The 22136-nt window shown below is 45.1% G+C and overlaps 1 non-coding gene across 1 annotated transcript; it reads left to right on the forward strand.

Annotated features, from left to right (window-relative positions):
- The first annotated feature begins 20351 nt into the window (after positions 1–20351).
- On the forward strand, positions 20352–20425 carry Trnat-ugu. Its single transcript has one exon. It is a non-coding gene; the product is annotated as a tRNA-Thr (tRNA).
- Positions 20426–22136: the final 1711 nt, after the last annotated feature.

Here is a 22136-nt window from a genome sequence, read left to right on the forward strand (position 1 = left end):
CCTTGTAGATTAGGCCAAAATTAACTGGTACCCACATACGACGGACTGGTAATTTCGTATTCGTCAGTGAGTATTTTAATGTTATTTGGTCGTTAAATTGGACCAGTTGTGAATATGTTGTTGATGTTTAAAGGCGGCAGTTTTAGAGTACAGGGGTGTTTTGCACAAAGTGAGTAGCTAAGACGAGTGAATTTCAGAGCATTTTCTTAACGTAAAAGTACAGTGCCGGGAAAAAACTCCTTGAAGACAGAATTCGATACACTGATGTGATAAAGCCATGGATTACTTCCTAATATCCTTTCGGGCCTCCTTTTGTGCGCGTAGTGCAGCAGCTCGACGTGGCATGGACCCAAAAAGTCTTCGGAAGTCCCTTGCACAAATATTGAGTCACGCTGTTTCTACAGCCATCCGTTATTGCAAACGTTTTGCAATGACAGGGTTTTTGCACTAACTAACCTCTCGGTTATGTCCTGTAAATGTCCGATGGGATTCATGTCGGGCGATCTGGGTGGTCAAATCATTCCCTGGAACTGTCCAGAGTGTTCTTCAAAGCAATCCCGAACAACTGTGGCTCGATGACATGATGCATTGTCATCCATAAAAATTCCATTGTTCTTTGGGAACAAGTCAATGAATGGTTGCAGATGGCCTCTATAAAGTGACTTTTATCTTAATAATATGAATATTTATAAAAGTGTTTGGAGAGAGAGAGAGATTGGTTTTGATTGAGACTTTACTGTAAGTCGTAACTGGTAACCGGATTTTGGTTGCGGCCTCCTTAAATGATCAGCTTCTGCACCAGTTGGTGACGTATTATAATTTGGAGGAAGTTATTGTTCTTTAAGACTTAAAGTACGACTCTGTTGGTTACTTGGCCGTATTGCGGATAGCTTTGAGCCCAAGTTTTCGTAGCTTATCATACCTAAGGGACCACTGTTGTTAAGTACATAAGATCAAACAGCAAACTGCTTTTCGTGAGAAAAGGAGATTGCTTGGCACACAAACTTCCTTCAAACTACACGTCCTGCTACATCAAAATTGGTAAGTGGCATTCAGCACCATACTATTGTACAAGAACATAACCCAATTACTGTAATTAAGAAATTATGAGAGGTTGTTATGTATTGAATTACAACTATAGCGAATGCATTTCTTTTCCTGTACTTTAGTGAACTTTGTACATTTACAATTCTGTCGATAGATAGACGGCGACGACAATGAAGTTCACCTCCTTGTCCAAAAACAGTATATTTCTATTCTTCACTTCAAGAAAATGTGTATACATAAATGTTTGGCAGCTCTTACACATACTTTATTCGGTTTTATCATTAAAATATCAATTTTCATTAAATGTAACAATACCGGTACGTTCTGAGCGACGGCCTAGCAACACGTCCTCTTTCCACAAGATACAGATTAACAGTCCTCTTTGTTTTTTTAACAAATCAATTGTCTTTTTTTTAGAGTCCATACTCAAAGATTCACAACTACTATCGTTGCGGGGATTGCGCGGTAAAGAGTTTCTTGCTGTTCAGCTGCGCTTCACTTCAATTCAAGTACTTCTTGAATCACTTTTACATTCACGGTGTTTACATATATTACTGAGTTTCTCAGAACAAAATCAGGCATAAATTAGTTAAAAAAAAGGGCAGTGAGGCTCACATAACGTTACACCTCCAAGTAGCCGAACATAACCGCTTCCATCAATGTTCGCTTCAATTGGACCACTGGACACAGTCCTTTTCTCAGGAAAATGTGTGGAATGAACCAGTAGCTGGTGGCTGGAACGGTTGGCAATTGCGGGGAGCGAGAAGGATTTGCACAGGTACCTGGATACAGGATGTTGGCACTGTGTGGCCACCAGTGGCTGAGGAAGGTGCGTATGCAGTGTGTGCAGCGGATTGGCTGTACATGTTTGCAAAACTTTCAACGTGATTCATAGGAAGTTGTTCTTTGAATTAAAAATGGAAGCTGTATTCACCACGATGAAATCGAAGAAGCAAAGGAATGTAGATCAAAGTGAGGAGGCTGGCGATTTATCCAATCAAACTATGAGCGGTTTAGAAGGAGGAATTAATCCTAACTTGGTAGAATTGCTTAAAGCACTTTCCGTACAGGTAGAAGAAGTTAACGAAGAACTTGATACAAGATTAGTGCAAAATACTAGTGAATAGTTAGGTGCAAAGTTTAAAGAGAACAATGAATAGCTCCGTATGCTTAGGGACGGAAATAGCGCACAGCTACGTGTGTTCAGGAGGAACTTGATACAAGATTAGTGCAAAATACTAGTGAATAGTTAGGTGCAAAGTTTAAAGAGAACAATGAATAGCTCCGTATGCTTAGGGACGGAAATAGCGCACAGCTACGTGTGTTCAGGAGGAAAATAACGAATTTTAAATAAGAGGAACATGAAAGGTTAACTAAAATGTAGAGGAATATTGTAGCAAATACTGCATGAACATAACAGGTAAAAATGTCTATTGAGCCTAGCCTACAAAGCATCGGTGTCAGTGTAGGTACTGTTGAAAATAGAACTGTTAATTTGGAAACTGAATTTGTAAAATAAACCGTAAATGGAAACAAAAGTTTGCGCATATTGTTTCTGCAATTAAAGAGGAGGATGGAAAAACGTGGAATGAGTTGCAGAGCGTAAGAAACACTTGTGAAAGTTCTCGATGATGATGATGATGTTTGGCTTGAGAGACGCTCAACTGCGCGGCCATTGCCTGTACAATGTCCCAGTTTTTACACAGTCCATGTTTTTTACTCTGTCCAATCTAACCACTGTCACGAATGATGATGATGATGATGAAATGATGAGGACACCAGAAACACTCAGTCCACGGGCAGAGAAAATCCTCAACCCGGCTGGGAATCCAACCCGGGACCCCATGATCCAGAGTCAGCAACGCTACCCACTAGACCACGAACTGCGGGCGGTAAAAGTTCTCCTTGATGCGTTATTGTCTTTCGTAGTAACTTGTCGCCAAGTGTAGTGAGCAGTAGTATTTAAGTTACAAGGTTGGCATTGTAATAGACTTGTAGCGAACTGTTAATGTTATTTATGTACCTGTTTCAAGATTTTGCCAAGTTATATGAATATATTTCTGAGCTTTATGAATATGACATTGCAGTTCGCAATAAAAAGTGTGGAATTTCAGGAAAAGTGTTTTAGTAACTCCATAGCAAGCCCGAGCCTCCTTTCCAGAGTATCTGAATGGAATGTAGCTCCCTGTGGACAATAACGCCGCAATGAGATAAGTTGAAATGAATTTTTTTTTGTTCTGTACCAGCGCTACTGTTATTATATACATTTCATTACACATAAAACGCAATGGTGATACGTCATCTACGATGTTGATTATTAATTATTGCTAAACACTAGTCGTAGCTTTAGAATCTGTTAAAATTAGGTTTCACCATTCATTCGTATAATGGCTACACCAGTTAGAGCACGTTCACAAATGTCCCCCCCCCCTCCCCCCCCCCCATCCATTCCCCCCGACCATCGACTTTGGCGTTTCCAATATTTTTCTTTTATAACGAGTAGGCCATCTGAGGTCCAAGTTCCAATTTTAGTTCTTCATTTTTGTTCTTTCCTTTTCTTTCAGTATGGTTTCATATGTTCACTAGGTTCCCTCTTGTACTCAAATTATTTTGAGCCAGTCTTCTTGGCTACCCTGCCTTGGACTCCTTCCATTTTTTGTACATTTTCCCGAAATGCTTCTCTGTTGTTTATATCTTCTGCTTCTGTATTGTTTCTTTCTAAATCCTTTTTTCGACGTTGAGCGAGCTTGTTGTGGGCTTCTTAACACACAAATATTTGGAAAAAAAAGTTAATCTACTGTGTTGCGTTAGAAATAAATGTCCAAGAAACATAAGTCTTTTTTTTCTGATTACGTTTGAAATATTTTCTATAATTTGGTGTATTTCAGAATTACTTCGTAATTTCCAACCTTCTGCTGTGCTTCGTGGTCCTAATATTTTCCTTATAATTCGCCTTTCCAGTACTTCTAATTTATCTAAATTGTAGTTCAATGCCAGGCATTCGCTTGAATATAAGCCATTCTGGCTTCATTACTGTGTTGTAATGTCTTGTTTTTGTATTTTTGGATAGGCACTTTTTATTGGAGATGTCTTTGGTGATACAATATGCTCTCGTCATTTTATGCACCCTTTCCTTTATTGAAGATCTCGCCAAAGCATTTTCTTGTGTTATCTCCCCGAGATATTTGAATATTTTACTCTCTCTATTCGGCCAATATTTGTTTTCAGACATTTTGGAGCATCCTTGACGTTTGTTAGAAATTTTGTTTTTCTACAGAAATTGTTAAGTCGATTCTGTTGGCTATTTCTGCATGGAAATTTATATGTGTTATAGCAGATGCCACATTTTCGGAGAGTATAGAAAAATCGTCTGAAAATGCAAGACAGTTAATTTCCACCTTTTTTCTTCCTCTTCCTAACCCTATAGGTGAAATGTTGGTTTCAATAACTTTTTCTTTTCAAAATGTGATTTTTTTCTCTAACACACCATTAGAAAAAATTTGCGGTAGGCCATCACCTTGTCGTACAGCTGTTTTTATTTCGAAGGATTGTGAAATCTCTCCTGTACAGATTGTAGCTGTAAATGTTTCACATATTAGGTTTGCCAATTTAGACTTTACGCCAAAGTCTCGAATTATTTTATCTATTGTATCTCTTTCAACAGAATCAAAAGCCTTTTTGAAATCTACAAACACAACTACAATGTCCTTTGAATTAAATAATCTGTTGTGAATTACTGATTTGACATTAAATACACTCCTGGAAATGGAAAAAAGAACACATTGACACCGGTGTGTCAGACCCACCATACTTGCTCCGGACACTGCGAGAGGGCTGTACAAGCAATGATCACACGCACGGCACAGCGGACACACCAGGAACCGCGGTGTTGCCCGTCGAATGGCGCTAGCTGCGCAGCATTTGTGCACCGCCGCCGTCAGTGTCAGCCAGTTTGCCGTGGCATACGGAGCTCCATCGCAGTCTTTAACATTGGTAGCATGCCGCGACAGCGTGGACGTGAACCGTATGTGCAGTTGACGGACTTTGAGCGAGGGCGTATAGTGGGCATGCGGGAGGCCGGGTGGACGTACCGCCGAATTGCTCAACACGTGGGGCGTGAGGTCTCCACAGTACATCGATGTTGTCGCCAGTGGTCGGCGGAAGGTGCACGTGCCCGTCGACCTGGGACCGGACCGCAGCGACGCACGGATGCACGCCAAGACCGTAGGATCCTACGCAGTGCCGTAGGGGACCGCACCGCCACTTCCCAGCAAATTAGGGACACTGTTGCTCCTGGGGTATCGGCGAGGACCATTCGCAACCGTCTCCATGAAGCTGGGCTACGGTCCCGCACACCGTTAGGCCGTCTTCCGCTCACGCCCCAACATCGTGCAGCCCGCCTCCAGTGGTGTCGCGACAGGCGTGAATGGAGGGACGAATGGAGACGTGTCGTCTTCAGCGATGAGAGTCGCTTCTGCCTTGGTGCCAATGATGGTCGTATGCGTGTTTGGCGCCGTGCAGGTGAGCGCCACAATCAGGACTGCATACGACCGAGGCACACAGGGCCAACACCCGGCATCATGGTGTGGGGAGCGATCTCCTACACTGGCCGTACACCACTGGTGATCGTCGAGGGGACACTGAATAGTGCACGGTACATCCAAACCGTCATCGAACCCATCGTTCTACCATTCCTAGACCGGCAAGGGAACTTGCTGTTCCAACAGGACAATGCACGTCCGCATGTATCCCGTGCCACCCAACGTGCTCTAGAAGGTGTAAGTCAACTACCCTGGCCAGCAAGATCTCCGGATCTGTCCCCCATTGAGCATGTTTGGGACTGGATGAAGCGTCGTCTCACGCGGTCTGCACGTCCAGCACGAACGCTGGTCCAACTGAGGCGCCAGGTGGAAATGGCATGGCAAGCCGTTCCACAGGACTACATCCAGCATCTCTACGATCGTCTCCATGGGAGAATAGCAGCCTGCATTGCTGCGAAAGGTGGATATACACTGTACTAGTGCCGACATTGTGCATGCTCTGTTGCCTGTGTCTATGTGCCTGTGGTTCTGTCAGTGTGATCATGTGATGTATCTGACCCCAGGAATGTGTCAATAAAGTTTCTCCTTCCTGGGACAATGAATTCACGGTGTTCTTATTTCAATTTCCAGGAGTGTATTTGTTCTGAGCATGACCTTCTCTTCCTAAAACCACCTTGATATTTACGTAAGGGACGGTCTAGTTTTGTTTCTATTTTGCTTAATAATATCTTGGAAAATACTTTATACGCTACCGGCAGTAAAGAGACTGCTCTTTAGTTGTTAGCATTCAGTTTATTACCTGTTCTTGTGGACTAGATGTATCAAGGCAACTTTCCATTCCTCTGGGATTTTTTAACAATTATTGTTTTAATTTGTAAACTGTTCGTTCTGCTTTGTTATTTCGTAGCTGTACCCGCTTGTTACAATTCACAACTACAATACTGCACACTGTGGCCAATCTTCGAATAGACTGACGGACTCTATGCGAGAATCCGTGACAACCCCTACATGACAGGATTCTCACAAGTGTATTACTTGTTTAGACATGAAAATGATTAGCATTTTAGCGCTACGTCATAACGTATATAGGAGTAACGTCGTGTACATTCCGCATATAAGGAAATATTACGCACAATGTTGGTCAGACATAAATCGCATTTTTCTGTGATTTATTCCACATCTACGAGTTGATGGTTACTCTGCATATCACACTGAAGTGCATGGCAGAGGGTTCATAGAACCACCTTCACAATAATTTTCTATTATTCCACTCCCGAACAGCGCGCTGAAGAGGCAAACATCTGTCTCTTACGGTGCGAGCTCTGATTTTCCTTATCTTATTATAATGACCTTTTCTCCCGATGTAAGTCGGCGTCAACAAAATATTTTCGCATTCGGAGGAGAAATTTGGTGATTGAAATTTTGTGAGAAGATCCCGCCACAACGAGAAACGCCTTTGTTTTAATGCTGTCCACACCAAATCCTATATCATGTTAGAGGCACTCTCTCCCCCATTTCTTGATAATACAAAGCGTGCTGTTTTCGGGATGTACTCCTTTAATCCTATCTGGCAAAGATCCCACAAAGCGTAGCAGTGCTCTAAAGGACGACGGGCAAGCGTAGTGTAGGCAGTCTCCGTAGTAGATCTGTTACATTTTCAAGTGCCTGCGATAAAACGAAGTCTTTGGTTAGCTTTCCCCACATTTTCTATGTATTCTTTCCGGTTTAAGTTGTTCGTAATTGTAATTCCTAGGTACATGATTGAATTTAGGGCCTTTAGATTGGACTGAGTTATCGTGTAACCGAAGTTTAATGGATTCCTTTTAGCACTCACGCGGATAACTTGTTTAGGCTCAGCTGCCAATTTTCGCACCATGCAGATCTTTTCTAAATCGTTTTGCTATATGTTTTGATCTTCTGATCATTTTACAAGGCGATAAACGACAGCATTATCTCCAAACAATCCAAGCGGCTGCTTAGATTGTCTCCTAAATCGTTTATATAGATAATGAACAGCAGAGGGCATATGACACTACCTTGGGGAGCGCCAAAAATCACTTCTGTTTTACAGAATGACTTTACGTCAGTTGTTACGACCTGTGACCTCTCAGAGGGAAAATTGCGAATCCAGTCGCATAACTGAGATGATATTCCATAAACATGTAATTTAATTACAAGCCGCTTTTGAGGTACAGTGTCAAAAGCTTTCTGGAAATCTTCTGGAAATACAAAACTATGGAGTCATTTTGAAATCGCTTGTCGATAGCACTCAGCACTTAGCGTGAGTAAAGAGGTAGTTGTGTTTCACAAGAACGTTTTCTAAATCCATGTTGCCTGTGAGTCAATAGACCGTTCTTTTGGAGGTAACTCATAATGTTCGAACACAAAATATGTTTCAAAATCCTGCTGCAAATCGACGTCAATGATGCGGGCCTATAATTTAGTACATTACTCATATTGCCTTTCTTGAATACTGTTGTGACCCGTACAACTTTCCAGTCTTTGGATGTGAATCTTTCGTCGAGCGAGCGGTTGTATATAATTGTTAAATATGGAGCTATTGCATCAGCATATTCTGTAAGGGACAGTCTGGACCGGAAGATCTACTTTTATTAAGTGATTTAAGTTGCTTCGCCATTCCGAGGATATCTACTTCTAAGTTCCTCTTATTGGCGGATTTTCTTGATTCGAATTCTGGAATATTTACTTCGTCTTCCTGTATGAAGGAACTCAGGAAGACTGTGTTTAATAACTCTCTCTTAGTAGCACTTTTCATCGATAGTATTTCCATTGCTTTCACGCAGAGAAGGCATCGATAGTGTCTTGCCGCTAACGTATTTTACATACCACCAGAATCTCTTTGGATTTTCTGCCAGGTTTCGAAACAAAATTTCACTAAGGAGACTATTTCGAGCTTCTGTAAAATATCTCCAATTTTGGGGATTTGCGTTAGTTTAAATTTGGCATGCTTTTTGGTTGTTTCTGCACCAGTGGTCTGACCTGTTTTGTGTACCATGTAGGATTAGTTCCGTCGTTTGTTAATTTATTTTCTATAAATCTCTCGACTGCTGTCGATATTATTTCTATGAATTCGAGCCACTTCTGGTCTACATTTATAATGTTAATTTGGAAGTAGTGCAGATTGTCCCTCAGGAAGGTGTCAAGCAAATTTTCATCTGCTTTTTTGTACAGGTATATTTTTCGTTTATTTTTGGTGGATTTGGGAGTTACAGTATTCATTCTCGCTACGACAACCCTGTGTTCACTAATCCCTGTATCCGTTTTGATGCTCGTTATTTCTAAGGAGATCGTGTTGTAACTCAAAAAGAAGCATGTGGGAATTTGACAGCGGGAAGAACATGGCCAACCGAGACTGCCGATTATCGTTCCACGTCACTGCTACTCGCGTTGCTCACGGTCCCAACGTGGAAACTATGGCTTCAGGAGGGTCATACTCAACGACATCCAGGATCTCAACATCCGTTAAACTCGGCCGTGGAGAACCGAAGGGCAACATCAATCACCTGGAGTCAAGGCAAGTATCCACATGAAAGGCGCGATGGACGTTTGGAGCACGACAGACTGGCAACCATTGTTGCGAATTTTGTTGACGAGCCAGAATAGAGTGGTACATCGACAATGGTACGTCCAACAGCAACATTGGACACAGGAGCGCCATCACTTCGTCTCCTCAGACGAGTCCTGGTTCAGTATACTCCTTCACGATGGACGTACCTATGTATGTGTGTGTGTGTGTGTGTGTGTGTGTGTGTGTGTGTGTGTGTGTGTGCGATTCATACAGTCAATTATTTGGGCAAAAGGTGTTATTATTTCAAACGTGGTACGGCCGGTGGCTGAGCTGTTCTGATCTACGACAATACTGATATTCGACTATTGCCTTGGCACGTCCTCCAAATCTCACACGCATTGAACACATCTGGCTCCCGATTGCCGAGAGACTCGTATACGGCCGAGCGAGGTAGGCGAGCGGTCTATGGAGCCTTGCCACGATTCGCGCGGCTTCCCCCATCGGAGGTTCGAGTCCTCCCTCGGGCATGGGTGTGTGTGTTATCCTTAGCATAAGTTAGTTTAAGTTAGATTAAGTTGCTTGTAAGCCTAGGGAACGATGGCCTCAGCAGTTTGGTCCCATAGGAACCTACCACAAAAAGACCCGTATATCACCACCTGTCAGTGACCACGACCACCATTAGCGTAATCAGGCTCCGAGCTTAAGCATGGAATGACGCCCTCATATCTGTCATAAAAGCTCAGATTGTCTTGATGCCCAGCCTGCTTCGAACCGTTGTTGCTCCAAGTGTAGCACCTCTGTGTACTAAATTCTGCAATCTGGGTAGCCCGTAATCATTCACAAATTTAATCATGTATTCTTCCTGCCATCCAACCTACTGGTATTGAGAATTGAATGGACAGTAGTGTACAGGGTGGGCGAGAATTCCCCGTAACCATGCAACTCCTGCTTACTGTCAGATGTTACTACGCAGGATGGTAGCTATTACCTCTCATAAATTGTTGCAATTCCTGTTTTCACGTTTTGCAGTCGCAGTAACAGTCGAAATGGTTCAAATGGCTCTGAGCACTATGGGACTTAATATCTGAGGTCATCAGTCCCCTAGACGTAGAACTACTTAGACCTAACTAACCTAAGGGCATCACACAAATCCATGCCCGAGGCAGTATTCGAGCCTGCGACCGTAGCAGCAGCGCGGTTCCAGACTGAAGCACCTAGAACCGCTCGGCCACAGCGGCCGGTCCAGTAGCAGTCGACTTTTAATTTATAGGCGTGGCAGATGTGAGCGGTCATACAGGGTGACACAGAAAAATGGGGTCATTTCCACACTCCAATAAACCTAGAAGTAATGAAGGAAAGAAATTGCATTCATAGTAATTGAAACCTTACAACTTTGCCATTTATGAAACATTGATTGCCAGACAATTCTCGCACATATGACATTGATTGCCGTGCAGTGTGTAATGTCGCTCCGTCCTTTTGAAACAAGGCTTCTTGGGCGTTTGAAAAGTTGTTCAATGTAGGTGTAATGAAAGTTCGTAACATCTTCATGTAACGAACGGCACGGGCAGTTATTGTGTTTCCCCTGTTCATTTGCGAAGAAATATGGTCCTATAACTCCATGTGATGAAATATGACACCATACTGTCACTTTACTAGCCTGTAAAGGGCGCTCATGAACGTCATTAGGATTTGTGTTTGCCCTCTAACGGTAGTTCTGTTTATTCACATAACTTGCGATATGAAAACGTGCCTCATCTGACATCCACAACTTGTTTAGAAATTCATCGTCATTGTTTACTTTTGTTATCATTTGTTGACAGAATCCTAATAGTAACCGGCAATCGTTGTCCTTCAATTGTTGCACCATCTGTAGTTTGTATGGATGAAATTTTAAATCAAGATGAAGGATTCTACGAATACTCTACCGGGACATTACAACCACTGCTGCTTGCTTACGAATTGAACGCCGTGCGCTTTGTAAGACAGACCCGTGTACGATATCAATGTTAGCTGGAGAACGCACACTTATTGGTCGTCCTGTTGGTTTCTTCTTGAGGTCAGATCCAGTCTCTTAAAATTTATTAATCCAACATTTTATTTCGTGTTTCGACGGAACGGCATCATCACGTCCTAAATTACAAAAGCGTGTAAGCTCCCTCTGCACCGCTACCAAGCGATCATTATGTTTATAAAACATTTTTATAGCTAATGCACCCTCTTGTCAGTGCCACTGATCCATGATTGCCGAAATGGCGGACTGTTTACTCGCTAACTGTCACGGACCCGCAGTGCTGCCACCTGCCCATGGGTGCCGCTACACATTTCAAACATTCGTGTTATTGTGTGTCACCCTGTAGTTACACTATTGAGGAGTGTTTACTGTCAACGTTGTGGAAGCACGAACGACAACAAAGAGGCCAGACAGTGAGACAGATATGGCAGCATTCCAAGAATGATTTACTTAAGTTCCATCGCGAAAGGCAACACTCCTGGATTGGGAAAGACGTGCTTTTGCTCTTGGCAGTGTTAAAAGCAGGCCGCCGAGTGGAGAGAAGACATGAGATGAAACAGCTTCCGGAATCTCTGCTTCGATCGAACAATAAACGTAAACGTGCTTCGAACTTGGTATACGGAGGACACCAATGCGAGATCACTCGAAAAATGACCTTCAGGTCAGACCTTTTCGATCGACCTTCGTAAACGAGTTATCGGATACATACTGGAATGGGTGCGTTTTAGCATGTCGTGCTCTGTTAACTCAGTTTCCAAATGCAGTGAACAGTGTCAAGGTTATGTTTTGACATGAATGTGCCATTTATCACAACTCATGTCCTACATTTATTGTGGTTTAGGCCAGAGAGAATCCTTGTTACTCATTAGCGTTAGGAAGGAACTCGCCTCTCGTAACGATATGGGCAGCAATGACATGAAGCATGTTTCGAGGGCACTTTTTTGAAGGGACTGTGAATGCCGCAAATTATTGACACATGTTACAAATATACTTAATACCTCAGCTTGAGCAAAGGGCCTCACAGAACGCATATGGTTGCAGCTAGACGGAGCGCCTCCTGCTTGGGCGTTCCTAAATGAGCACTTTCCAATACGGTGGATAGGTCGTGGCTAATCAGCAACACCAGCTTTCTTGAAATGGCCACCAAGAAGTTCTGAGGCCACCACAGCTGAAAATTCGTATGTGAGGTTATTAAGGGGCATGAGTGTGGACGTCATTATTTTACAAACGAAGAACTGCGCAATGCTGTTGAGGATATATTTCGCACTGTAATACCGGACGTGTTCAAAGTATCTTATGAAGAACTTGGAAGCGTACGGAAATGTGTGTACAGCATCACGGGGTACTTAGGGATGTACCGGACACTTAATACGTGAGTAGGTACTTGTCCTAAAACAGATGAAATCACTTAGCATCTATCAGAGATCATTGGAACGGCGGAAAGTTCCACTGGATTGGAAGAAGGCCAAGGTCATAGCAATCCATAAAAAGGGTAGAAAATCGGACGCACATTATTACCGGCCAATTTCACTGACATCGATTTGTTGTAGAATCATGGAACATTTTGTGTTCAGACATAATGACCTTTCTAGACTCTGAGAAGCTCATCTGCAGAAACCAGCACGGTTTTAGGAAACAGCGGTAATGCGAGACAGAGCTGGACCTCTTTGTGCATGATATACAACAGGCTCTATCATACCGACACCCAGGTTGATGCCATATTTCTCGACTTTCGAAAGACGTTCGACTCAGTTCCGCACTGTCGCTTGCTACAAAAAGTGCGCGCTCACGGTCTATCCGATGACATATGCGGTTGGATAGAAAGTTTTCTAACAGACAGGGAGCAGTATGTCGTCCTGAACGGGGTAACTTCAACAGAAACAAGCGCAACTTCAGGTGTGCCCCCGGGCAGCGTAATAGGTCCTCTGCTTTTTACGATTTACATAAACGATCTGGTTGACGGTATTGACAGCGGCGTTAGACTGTTTGTCGATGATGCTGTACTCTACAGGAAAGTAGTATCACACGAAAGTTGTGAACAAATCAATGAGGATTTGCAGAAAATAAATGCGTGGTGTAATGACTGGCAGTTATCTCTCAATATTAGTAAGTGTAACCTACTGAGTATAACAAGGCGAAAATCCCCATTAATGTATGAGTACAAAATAAATGATCAGTCTTTGGAAGCGGTAACATCAGTGAAGTATCTGGGTGTGACTTCGAAATGATCTCAAATGGAATGATCAGATTACACAGCCGGCCGGAGTGGCCGAGCGGTTCTAGGCGCTACAGTCTGGAACCGCGCGATCGCTACGGTCGCAGGTTCGAATCCTGCCTCGGGCATGGATGTGTGTGATGTCCTTAGGTTAGTTATGTTTAAGTAGTTCTAAGTTCTAGGGGACTGATGACCTCAGAAGTTAAGTCCCATAGTTCTCAGAGCCAACCATCAGATTACAGAAGTAATGGGTAAGACGAACTCTAGATTGCGGTTTATTTGTAGAATCCTGAAGCGATGCAGTCCTTCAACAAAGGAAGTAGCTTACAATACGTTAGTTTGTCCAGTCTTAGAGTACTGTTCGTCTGTATGGGACCCTTACCAGTTGGGTCTGATTCTAGAGATTGAGTAGGTCCAAAGAAGAGCGGCAAGATTCGTGACTGGTACATTTAGCCATCGCGAGAGCGTTACAAATCTTATAGGAATTTTGAAGATAGACGGCGCTCTAAACGAAAGGGGCTGCTCACTAAATTCCGAAAGCCAATCTTCACCGAGGATGTAGAGCATATATTACTATCGTCAACTGTCCGCCCCCGATAGCTGAGTGGTCAGCGTGACAGAATGTCAATACTAAGGGCCTGGGTTCGATTCCCGGTGGGTCGGAGATTTTCTCCGCTCAGGGACTGGGTGTTGTGTTGTCCTAATCATCATCATTTCATTCCCATCGACGCGCAAGTCGCGGAAGTGGCGTCAAATCGAAAGACTTGCACCAGGCGAACGGTCTGCCCGACGGGAGGCCTTAGTCACACGACATCAAATCGCGTAATGATCATCATTCAAAGATAAGAGAAATAAGAGCTCGTACTGAGGCGTTCGAACATTCGTCATTCGTTTTTCCCTTGCGCTATCCGCGAGTGGAACAGGGAGGGGTGGGGGGGGGGGGGAGGGAATATGACTTTGGCGCGAATTGTGCCCTCCGCCACACACAGCTTGGTGGCTAGAGGAGTATATGTGTAGATGTAGATGTAGATGTAGCATCCAATACCAGGGGTGCGGGGACTTTTCACTCACGCTGTGTGTACTTGCGATTGCGTTGCGTTTTCTCGAGTGCCGTCTTTTCACTGAATAATGAACAGCAACCTCACGAAATTCACTTGACAGCTTTAACGTGGGCGAACCTTGTCATAAAGATCAGATAAGATGTGCTACATCCCGCGAACGAACCAATTATTGACCATTTGCATACGCTAGCGGCCGGCAGGGCCTCCAAAGAACGGAGGAGCGGGACACAATAACCAGCTGCGACAGTCGATCCACAGCGCCCTGTGTCCGGTCGAAACACGACAGGCCATTAGCTGTCGCATCAACACGATATTTTACGCTCATCTTAACACAAACATACTCAAAACTGACCCGCCGGACGACAATGAAGCTACTTCGTTAAAGCGGACAGGACACTTTTCTTTCCGAATTACGTTACCGAAACACAATCGGCGGGCCGTTCCTCGGGCGACGTTATCTGCCGGCCCGGTGATGTAGCGGCGTCCCGGGAACCTGTTGTCGGCGGGCGGGTCCGGCGGCTGCGACACGCGCCGCCCCGCGCCGTACTGTGGAACCGGCGGCGCGCCGCTCGCGCGTGCGCAGATTTACGCGCCTGCCCTAAAGACACATTAAGTTATCCCAATAAATAAATGGATAAACAAGTGGCACGTGTCGCGGGCCCCGCCCACTCTCGGCCGCAGGCGTGGCCGGTCTACCTGCTGCGGCCGTCGCGTTGTGAAACGCCGAAAAGCGCAGCCGGACGCTGGAGCGCCGCAGCGCCTCCGGTCTTGGGAACTTTCTCTCTCTCTCTCCGTGCGACAATTACTGTCTCATAGTGCTACTCGTAAATCTGGCTTGTAAACTAAAAGTGCACGCTCGAGACCGCTGGGATACGCCCACTAGCACCGACGTTATCTCAGCACACACACACATCGACACACACACGCACACCCGCACATACACACAGCCACACACACACACACACACACACACACACACACACACACACGCACACGCTTTAACGAGTACAGTCTCCGGCGGACAAAGAGACAAAGGCGACGCAATGGCAAGGCGGTAAACCGTTAGTCCCATGGTTCGGGTCCCGTTACGGCAAGTGTTACAGTTTCCCTAGACTACAACAGGAGAATAAGTGTTTTACTGTTCCAGACTTCTACGAAACTAAGCGAGAGTTCCGTGTCTCACGATTTGCCTTGCAACACTCCTCTCTCTGCCTGTAACAGCGGTCGCAGGCCCGGGCACGGAGTTGTTAAATTGCTGTTCAAACTCCTATCTGCAGTGAAAGCAGGCATGCTTCCGTTATTGCGCTCCTTTTTTGAATAATTTCGCAGTTCGGAAACCGTGATTTACGCCCTCTTGAGTGTCTACAGGAAAGTTAAGTAAAGTGTCATCAGGAAAGAGTCCTTATTGGGTTTAAATGGCTCTGAGCACTATGGGACTTAACTGCTGAGGTCTTCAGTCCCCTAGAACTTAGAACTGGTTAAGCCTAACTAACCTAAGGACAGCACACACATCCATGCCCGAGGCAGGCTTCGAACCTGCGACCGTAGCGGTCGCGCGGTACCAGACTGTAGCGCCTAGAACCGTTCGGCCACCCCGGATGTCCCTTATTAGGGACTCAGACTTTGTGCGAATGGGAACTAACTGCATGTGGTGTCCCATACAGTTCCATCTCAGGATCTTATATTTTCTTGTATGTATCGACGATTTTTCAGCAGTGACATTATCAGATGCTGTTCGAGTGGCTTATTGATAGAACAAACATTCTGATAAATAGCAAATCAGACGTAATTCTGCAAAGAGGTGGTAATGGTATTTTGAGAGTTTTTATGGTTTCTGCCTAAGCCACTGCCATCAAACTCTGTAATAAAAGCACTCACTATGTCCAGCTCACACCTGCATAACATTACTAAACGACATGTGTATAAAATATTGGGATGTAGAGATAGTAAATTGTTAATCCCATGATTCGAGTCTCGTTACGGCAACCGCCACACTTCCACGGACGAATACACTGATGAGCCAAAACGTTATGACTGCCTGCTTAATAGCTTGATTGTCGATCTTTGGAACAAATACATCACTGACTCCGGGGTATCAGGGATCCGACAGTTTGTTGGTAGGTCTGTGGAGGTATGTGGCATTAGATGTCCACGCACAGTTCACACAATTCGCGTAAATAACGGGCCGCTGATTCCGTGCGTGGTGATAGCGCCAGATAGTGACACAGATGGGTTCCATAGAATTTAGATCAGGCGCATTTGGTCGCCTGGACATCTATGTGAGTTCATTATAATGCTCGTCAAATCACTGTAGCGTGGTTCTGGTTCAGAGAGAAGGACAATACACTCCTGGAAATGGAAAAAAGAATACATTGACACCGGTGTGTCAGACCCACCATACTTGCTCCGGACACTGCGAGAGGGCTGTACAAGCAATGATCACACGCACGGCACAGCGGACACACCAGGAACCGCGGTGTTGGCCGTCGAATGGCGCTAGCTGCGCAGCATTTGTGCACCGCCGCCGTCAGTGTCAGCCAGTTTGCCGTGGCATACGGAGCTCCATCGCAGTCTTTAACACTGGTAGCATGCCGCGACAGCGTGGACGTGAACCGTATGTGCAGTTGACGGACTTTGAGCGAGGGCGTATAGTGGGCATGCGGGAGGCCGGGTGGACGTACCGCCGAATTGCTCAACACGTGGGGCGTGAGGTCTCCACAGTACATCGATATTGTCGCCAGTGGTCGGCGGGAGGTGCTCGTGCCCGTCGACCTGGGACCGGACCGCAGCGACGCACGGATGCACGCCAAGACCGTAGGATCCTACGCAGTGCCGTAGGGGACTGCACCGCCACTTCCCAGCAAATTAGGGACACTGTTGCTCCTGGGGTCTCGGCGAGGACCATTCGCAACCGTCTCCATGAAGCTGGGCTACGGTCCCGCACACCGTTAGGCCGTCTTCCGCTCACGCCCCAACATCGTGCAGCCCGCCCCCAGTGGTGTCGCGACAGGCGTGAATGGAGGGACGAATGGAGACGTGTCGTCTTCAGCGATGAGAGTCGCTTCTGCCTTGGTGCCAATGATGGTCGTATGCGTGTTTGGCGCCGTGCAGGTGAGCGCCACAATCAGGACTGCATACGACCGAGGCACACAGGGCCAACACCCGGCATCATGGTGTGGGGAGCGCTCTCCTACACTGGCCGTACACCACTGGTGATCGTCGAGGGGACACTGAATAGTGCACGGTACATCCAAACCGTCATCGAACCCATCGTTCTACCATTCCTAGACCGGCAAGGGAACTTGCTGTTCCAACAGGACAATGCACGTCCGCATGTATCCCGTGCCACCCAACGTGCTCTAGAAGGTGTAAATCAACTACCCTGGCCAGCAAGATCTCCGGATCTGTCCCCCATTGAGCATGTTTGGGACTGGATGAAGCGTCGTCTCACGCGGTCTGCACGTCCAGCACGAACGCTGGTCCAACTGAGGCGCCAGGTGGAAATGGCATGGCAAGCCGTTCCACAGGACTACATCCAGCATCTCTACGATCGTCTTCATGGGAGAATAGCAGCCTGCATTGCTGCGAAAGGTGGATATACACTGTACTAGTGCCGACATTGTGCATGCTCTGTTGCCTGTGTCTATGTGCCTGTGGTTCTGTCAGTGTGATCATGTGATGCATCTGACCCCAGGAATGTGTCAATAAAGTTTCCCCTTCCTGGGACAATGAATTCACGGTGTTCTTATTTCAATTTCCAGGAGTGTATATACTTCGATGTCGGGAAAGTCATCAAGTATGAAGGAATGCAGGTGGTTAGCAGCTGCCAGCGTATCTTCGATTACTATTACAGGTCCAATGCAAGCGCATGAGAATGTCTTCCATAGCATAATACTGCTCCACCAGGCTGCGCTCGTCTTGCGCTGCGCCTTTCAAGCCGCTGTTCATCCCGATGATGGCGGTTGTGGATACGACCATCGATCTAGTGTAGCAAACTTATGATGCACCGGAAGAGTCGACACGTTTCCACTGATCGACGGTCGAATCCACTGCAGTAGTAACAGACCACGTCGTTTGGTCAATACGTGAGCACGTAGGGGCGGTCTGCTGTGGAGCTCATGTACAACAATATACGACGAGCGGTGTGCTCCGAAACGCTTGTGCGTGCACCAGCATTGAGCTCTTCCCGCAGAGATACCACAGATCACCCTCTATCCCACTTTACAGAGCAGACAAGTCTCTGAAATCCAAGTCTGTGAAGAGTCGTGGACGTCCAACCATTTAGTGCCTAGTGCTAGTTTCACTGTCCTTCTAACTTTTTCCGTAGTTGCTCACGACAGTAGCACGTGAACATTCGACCTGCTTCACCGCTTTCGAGATACTCGTTCACAGGCTCTGCGTAATATTAATCTGCCCTTTGTCAAAGTCCCTTATCTCAATGGATTTCCCCATTTGCAGCCCATATCTTCGATATGGTGATCCCCCGTCCGTGCCTTCTTCGCTTACAGACTTTTGGTAGCGCGTCACCTGCTTGCAACGACACCAGTCGCCATCCAACGTCACGAAGGGCAGTGGTCATAACGTTTTGGCTCATCAGTGTAAGTTTTTTACTTTTAATTACTTATACGACACTAAACGAGAGCTATGTGTCTTACGTTTTGGCTTGCTCCACTCCTCTCTCCGCCTGTAACAGCAGTTGCAGGCCAGGGTAAGAGGTCATCCACTAACTGTTCAGACTCTAATCGGCAATGGATGCAAGCATGCTAACTTTATTGTGCTCCTCATTTGAATACGTTCGCAGGTCGACGACTGTGGTTTGGGTCCTGTATGGCGTCAACAGGGAAGATAAAGTGTCACTAGGAAAAATTCCTTGTTAAGGTCTCAGTCTTTATCCGAATGACAAATATCAGTACGTGACAGAAATATTTTTAATTTTTTTTAAATACTAAAATGTTACATAAAACTCTTTTGGTAGCCGCATTAGCTGTTAACAGTTTCTCTATTACAGGATCGTACTCAACCAGTTTCTCGATGTTTTAATAGCATCTTCAAATGTATTCATCTATGAAAAAATGTAATATGAATTAAAATGTGTGGCAATAATATGAATAACGCACTTAGTCAGAAGGTCAGGGAACAAACGCTCAAATAACTGTTTTAAAATTGGTCATATAAAAATACACGGTCCCGCAAAATTTGGACGCCATTCGAATTGCCAGAACCGCTTGAATTAGATGGTAACAGTATGGATATGGTGTATGATCTTTCGGACATTTATGACCTGCAGCCGTCTAGAACGAAATTAGAATTATGTGAATACCTTCAGCTGCTGACGGGCGTTGATACATATCAACGGGGACAGGTGAAAATGTGTGTCCCGACCGGGACTCGAACCCGGGATCTCCTCCTTACATGACATCTGAGCAACCGAGGGCACCGAGGGTAACGCGACTGCAGGGACTATCTCACGCAAGCCTCCCGCGAGACCCAGATTCTTGGCCGAGCGGTTCTAAGCACTTCAGTCTGGAACCGCGCGACCGCTACGGTCGCAGGATAGAATCCTGCCTCGGGCATGGATGTGTGTGATGTCCGTAGGTTGTTAGGTTTAAGTAGTTCTAAGTTCTAGGGGACTGATGACCTGAGATGTTAAGTCCCACAGTGCTGAGAGCCATTTGAACCATTTGAACCCAGATTTTCCCTTTTGTATGTCCACACACTGCATTCGTGGTGTCCTACCCCAACACACTCATTACTCGTGGAAGGAATTCTTACCAAGTCTCGTAAGAGTTGTGGGAATACGTGTGCATCTGCACAGAAGAAGAAGGTCATGGCCTGTATTGCCAGAACTATATACTTATATGGATATGATGTCTGTTCTTTCAGACATGTGGGTCTCGCGGGAGGCGTGAGCGAAATAGTTCCTGCAGTCGTACTATCCTCTGTGGCCTCGGTGGCTCAGGTGGATAGAGCGTCTGCCATGTAAACAGGAGGTCCCGGGTTCGAGTCCCGTTCGGGGCACACATTTTCACCTGTCCCCGTTGGTATATATCAACGCCCGTTAGCGGCTGAAGGTATTAATATCATTCTAATTTCGTCTAGATAACATAGAGGTTCACCAATGATTAAAAACAAACAAGTGAAGAAAGAGCCAATTGTTGGAGACGTGACTGCCTGAAGTGTGAATGCTAGGCCATCTGGTGTTACTGAAACTGCTAGCGTGCAGTGTGTCAGGGTCCCACGCGGCTCCATCTCACCGAGCGAGGATATGTAGTGGTTAGCTCATTCGGGAGGACGACGGTTCAAGCCCCCCGTTCTTTCCGTGATTTCCCTAATCACTACAGCCGAATGCCATGACGGTTCCTTTGAAAGACCATGACCGATTTCCTTTCCCAACCTTGACACGATCCGAGCTTGTGCTCCATCTCTAATGCCCTCGACGTCCAAGGGATGTTAAATCCAATCGTCTTTCCTTCTATTACATCTCAGCATCTTTACATTTTCTTGTGTGTATTAATGATTTTTCAATAGTGAGACTGTCATATGCTGTTACCTTTGCTTGGTGATAACAGAAGCATTGTGATAAAGAGCAGATCATGTACAGTTTTGGAAAGAGGTGGTAACGGCAGTTCATGGGTTTTAAAGATTTCTAGGCAATACACTACCACTAAACTCTGAAATAAAAACCCTCACATATCCAGCTCACGCCTAGAAAACATTACTGCACAACATGTGTAAGAAATACAGGGACGTAGAGAGGGAACAGAAGAACAGAGTTAAATATCTGAGATTAAAACTTGATGATAAATTCTTTTTGGATGAGTATAGAACAGAAGTACTGAAACTCCTTAATAGGTCATTGTTTAAAATGCGAGTATTGTCCTACAAAAATGACACATAAACGAAGAAGACGGCTGACATTCTTCTCTTACTTTCTTTTAGTTACGTCATACGATATCGTATTGTGGGCTCCTCATCCGTCGAAACAAGAGTTTCCAAATTAAAAACCGTGTATTACGGATTACTTGTGGTGTGAGTTAATGTATGTACTTATACGAACTTTAATATTTTTGTTTTCCGGACATATTCGAAATTCTCGAGGATCTCTCACAATGGGTCTACGAAACGCCACGTTGTATGTAATCTAACCTAATCCACAATAATTACAAATCTATCTTTAAACCTCACAAAGGATAGCAAATGGGAGTGTTCCCGGAAATCGTGCTGTCCAATCTTTCCCTCACTGTGTGTACTGCAACAAAGTAGTCTATTACGATCTCCAGCAAACTTTCGGCAAATTTGTAGCGGGCATACATTTAAATATTCTTAGGCGGAGAAAATCAGTCACACCAATCTCTTAAAAATTTGAAATGACTCACATAGACTGCAGTGAAATGGACAGACCAATGCGGATGAAATCAGTGAAGGTTCAACAACATAAAATGACATCTGCGCACACCTTTCACCCACAAAAAATCTGCACTGCATTGAGTCCCGGCCTGAAGCAGATTTTCAACTGTCGCCACACACATATTACACTGCCAGTTTAGCATATTTTGACGGATGTATTGATATAATTTGATGTTAGTGCATCACGTATTTCATCCCCATCGATCTTTTCGTTCATTTTATCGCATTCAATTCATTTCATATACAATTTATATTCTTTGCGACAGGGAAATCCACGATCCTCCATCGACTCCCACGTCCCCTGTGGGAGAATTCTGGTAGT

The sequence above is a fragment of the Schistocerca piceifrons genome, chromosome 5 (assembly GCF_021461385.2).
Source record: "Schistocerca piceifrons isolate TAMUIC-IGC-003096 chromosome 5, iqSchPice1.1, whole genome shotgun sequence".
In the NCBI taxonomy this organism is placed as follows: domain Eukaryota; kingdom Metazoa; phylum Arthropoda; class Insecta; order Orthoptera; family Acrididae; genus Schistocerca; species Schistocerca piceifrons.